The sequence below is a fragment of the Babylonia areolata genome, chromosome 9 (assembly GCF_041734735.1).
Source record: "Babylonia areolata isolate BAREFJ2019XMU chromosome 9, ASM4173473v1, whole genome shotgun sequence".
Lineage (NCBI taxonomy): Eukaryota > Metazoa > Mollusca > Gastropoda > Neogastropoda > Buccinidae > Babylonia > Babylonia areolata.
In genome coordinates this window covers 48,643,852-48,648,791 of record NC_134884.1, presented here as the reverse complement: position 1 = coordinate 48,648,791, position 4,940 = coordinate 48,643,852, and the positions used below count along the sequence as shown (strand labels likewise).

The following is a 4,940-nucleotide window of genomic DNA, read 5'->3' as shown; positions in this document are numbered from 1 at the left end:
AACTATATAGTTCATTTCAAACTTGATAGTATTTGCTTTTCCACAGCTTGTTTTTAAGTGTGTCATGCATTCTGTGATAGTAGCGCGCGCGCACGCGCGCGCGTGTGTGTGTGTGGAGCCAGATAAAATGTGTGCATGAAGTAGTGGGGAGTGGAGTGAGGAAGTGGACTGATGGTTTATGCTTTTTTTTTTTTTTTTCTTTTTTGTGTGTGACTCACTTTGTTTATAAACGTCAGTCAGGGAACAGAAAATGATACGCTGACACCACCACCACCACCACAAGACATACTACCACTACTGACACCACCACCACCACCACCACAACTAGGCATACTACCACCACCCGTGCGGATAAATCTAGCACAGTACTTTTTTACCCCCTACACCGGGCGGCGCATTAATGGTCACATGATGAGCTGTGAGCCTGTGAGTGCTGCGTATTTATAAGCGTGCGTTTTTTGAGTAGACCGCTAATTTGAAGACGTTTGACGAAACACAGAAGACGTATTTACAGCTGCATCGCTCTCTTGGTCCAAACCGACAGATATTTCCTGATCAGTCCAGTTTCTCAAGGTATTTGCCAGTGCATGCGTGCGTGCGTGCGTGTATGAATCTGTGTGTGTGTGTGTGTGTGTGTGTGTGTAAGACTGTGACGTTTTCGACTCTGTTGTTCCTATAATGGTTATACTTTTTTTTTTCTTGTGGCCTCAGTCATGGAGGTCATGGAGCACCAGAAAGTGGTTTTGGGTTTGTTTTTTTTTTTTTTTTTTTTTTTTTTGCTTTCACACGCCTTCTTCATTGGCCAAAAAAACCAAAAACCTTTTTTTTCATTCTGTTTTCTTTCGGTTTTTTTCCTCTTTTTTTTCTATATAACATGTCAGTACGTGTTTTGTACATAGACCAGCAAACAATTCTTCTTTTTCTCATAAGTTTTCTTCTCTGAAATGCTATTATGCAAACGCTGACATGCTGACAAACAAAGTAAATGAGCTGGGACTACTGTGTAACATACACAACTTTGATATTATTGCTTTAACTGAAGTGTACCAAAAAAACTCCAAGGTTAAAATTGAAAATGTTGTACTTCCTGGTTATACAGGTTTTACAAACAACAAGGGAAGAGGTGTCAGTCTGTTCGTGCGGGAAGGGTGGGAGGTTTCCAGGATTGCAGAAATTGAAAGAATAATTTCTCCTTCGATTTTTTGTAAAATATTACCTGGTAGTAACGAGCACATCATTTTTGGTGTAGTGTACAGATCCCCCAACTCAGATTATGAGGATCATGCTAGTGTAATTAAACTAATAAACTATGTATTTAACAATTTTAAAAACAAGGTTATTGTCTCTGGAGATTTTAATTATCCAGAAATTGACTGGCAAAATGTGGTAAGTTGTAACAATGAGGACCATCCAGCTACGAAATTTTTGGATTGTGTACAACAAAATTACATTGTACAAATGGCTTCCGAGCCCACTCATTATAGAGGTTTACAAAAACCCAGTGTGCTAGATCTATTCTTTACTAACTCTTATGAAAACGTCTACACTTTGGATTACTGGCCCCGTCTAGGGAAGAGCCACCATTCTGCCCTCTACTTTGATGTTCAGATCAAGTGGGAACACCCATCTGGTCACTCTGTGAAATATCAACTGGATAAAGGAGATTACGAAGGCATGAAGCATTACGTAGGTGAGATTAACTGGGATGACCTTTTGACAAATGAGACATCTGTGGATGAAACCTGGGAACTTATTCATGATGTAATAATAAAGTTCATGAACAAATTTATTCCAAAAAAATCATTCAAACAAGGACCCTCCAATAAACAAAGACGAGACCCCATTCCTCAGTCACTTTTTAGATAAAATTCATCAAAAGCGCAGAGCCTTCAAAAAATACAAGAAATATCCCACAAATGAGAAATATAAAAATGTATGCACGTGCTAGAAACCAGGTAAAGAAAAAACATGAAAGCTAAGGAAACTAAATTAGCTAAAGAGTCTAAGCATAATCCAAAAGGATTCTTCCGTTATGTTGCAAGTAAAACTCTGCCAAGAGAACAAATTGCTAATCTATTAAAGGAAGATGGTACTTAACACAAAATGACAGAAAAAGCAACTGTGCTAAACAGCTTTTTTTTGTGCTAGTGTTTTAACCAAGGAGAGCAACGTAAATGTTCCAGAGTTTTCATGCAAGACAGAGGTTACTGAAATTTCCAACGTGGAGGTCACAGTTGAACAGATGAAAAAGCTCAAAAGAAGTCCCCAGGAGCTGATGAGATACACCCACGAGTATTAATAGAGCTTGCTGAAGTTATTGCTCACCCACTTAAGATCTTGTTTGATAGAACACAAGAAAAGGGTGCAATACCAAAAGCTTGGAAAGAAGCAGAAGTACGATCTATTTTTAAGAAAGGTAACAAGAATTCTGCAAGTAACATCAGTTGTCTGTAAAGTTTTTGAGGGTTTTATTCGAGACGCTCTCTGCCAACATTTAACCAAACATGATCTGTTATCTAGAGAACAGTTTGGATTTACCAGAGGGCGCTCGTGTGTTACACAACTACTTGTTACATTACAAGATTGGTTAGTCATGCTAGATGAGAAGGTACCAGTCGACGCAGTCTACCTTGATCTAAGGAAAGCTTTCGATACAGTTCCCCATCACAGACTCATAAATAAACTGGGAGGCTATGGGATAAAAGGCAAGCTACTATCGTGGATCAGAGACTTTCTAAATGGAAGATCACAGTTTGTAAGTGTAAATAGTAGTAAATCATCGAAGGTTAAGGTAACTAGTGGTGTACCACAAGGTAGTGTTCTTGGCCCAACCTTGTTCATATACTTTATAAATGATATGCCTTGTGAGGTAGATTGTAAAGTAAAAATTTTTTGCAGACGACACCAAGGCTTACTCTGCCATCCGAAATATAGAAGATAGAGATCACTTACAAATGTGTATACATAATCTGGTTAAATGGACAAATACTTGGCTGTTGCAATTTAACAGCGAGAAATGCAAAGTTCTGCACCTTGGAAAGAATAATCCACAGTATCAGTACACGATACAGGAAAAGGGGATAACTCGAACAATGGATAGTACAACTGCCGAAAAAGATTTAGGGATCACGATGGATCCAGAACTAAGCTTTGAGGCACATATAAATAATATAGTGAAAAAGGGAAATCAAATTTTTGGTCTTCTTGTGAGAACTATAACTAATAAATCTCCCGAAATTATGATTCCATTGTTCAAAGCTCTGGTTAGACCCATTATTGAATATGGAAACTCAGTATGGTGCCCTTACCTTAAAAAGCACATAAATATGATTGAAGGTGTTCAACGTAGATTTACCAAGTGTATAACTAGTAATACTAATAGTACTCGTGATCTTAGTTATGAGGAGCGCCTGGCTCTTTTTAATATGCCTAGCCTAGAGTTTAGACTGAGATTAAGAGGTGATCTCATTGAAGTATACAAGATCATGCACAATATTTATGATCCTTGCACCACCTCTTCCTTGTTCACTATGGCTAACTACGATAAAACTCGAGGGCACAACTTCAAAATAAACAAAACTAATTTCGTAACCAACCAGTTCTGCAAGTTTTTTACTAACCGTATCATAAATCTGTGGAATAACCTTTCCTATGACACCATCAATGCACCATCGGTAAACGCCTTCAAAAATCACATTGACAAAAAGTTTAAGGACCATGTATTTTCCACAGAGCTAAATCTTTATTGAGCTGTAGATAAATATAGTATACACTATGCCAGATTTAAACAAGGGTCTGTTCACAAGTGATCCAAAAGCACATAAATGGACACTGATTATGAGGGCAAAAGGCTTTTAGCCTATAGGCAAACATTTCTGTGATTCTGTGATTAATACATGTAAATACATCTTAATGTATTCAAAGTAGTATTCTTCCGAATACACTAAGTTCTTCGTCTGAATATTCAGTTATCATGGACAATTTCAGTGAATATTTGAACATTATACATGTGTTTTCAGTTGTCTGTGATTTAGTTTGCTCTGATGTGAGTGTGTGGATTCTGTATGTGAGATAATCATCGAAATCATCTTAGTATAATACATATACGTAGAAAAACATGCAATTAGATCAACATTAATTATTGGAGGAAGAAAAAAAAAGGAGAAGAAGAAGAAACAAAAAGGAAAGTTGACGCTTGGACAGGAGGCAGGTTCCGCCCTCCCCCGAAACGACGCACAGTGATTGTTCTTTCTGCCGGACGCATTGATCAAGGACGCTCGCCACATTGTCCTCAGGACAATTCGTCGTATAACACATGAAAGTAAATGACATACTTGACATTATACAATGCGTATTGTCGACATTTTACATATACTCATTCGGCCAGTCCGTGAAATAAATACAAGTATTTAGCAATAATGATACAAATAAAAGATACGAAAGTGAACATGGATTCAGTTGACTTCTGAGGCCTAGCTCTCTTTCAAAAATGCATTGTACAGAGAAGGAGGACCCAGTTTTTTTGAAAATGCTTATGCACATTTTGCTTACAAGGATTATGTAATTGATGTATTTGTAATTTCCAAGAAGGCGTTCTGATTTGTTAATACCAAAAAGTATATCAGTTATTGAAAGTTTCAATCTAAGATCTGTTTTTAAATTGATCAGTTTTTCTATATAACACCAAAAACTGCTTACAAGTGGACATTCAAAGAAAAAGTGTTCAATGTAATCGACTGTGTCTGGACAATAAGAACATTTATTATTTTCTTTTACTTTCATTTTACAAAGAAGAATATTTGTTGGATAAATGTTGTGTAGAATTTTCCATTGAAGAACTTTTAATCGTACTTATTTTGTAACATCATTGGCTCTTGACCATGCTGACTTATCTAATGATGGTTTATGCTGATTGTGAGGAGTGGAGTGAGGAAGTGGGC

The 4,940-nt window shown here is 37.1% G+C and overlaps 1 protein-coding gene across 5 annotated transcripts in view; it reads left to right on the top strand.

Annotated features, from left to right (window-relative positions):
* Positions 1-452: 452 nt before the first annotated feature.
* The window catches only part of LOC143285558 (rifampicin phosphotransferase-like), a 144,482-nt gene continuing 139,994 nt past the window's right edge, over positions 453-4,940 (top strand). For all 5 annotated transcript variants that reach the window (XR_013055696.1, XR_013055697.1, XM_076592945.1 and 2 more), the window contains exon 1: positions 453-573. The gene's annotated coding sequence lies outside the window, so the exon portion shown is untranslated. The remainder of the gene's footprint in view (positions 574-4,940) is intronic.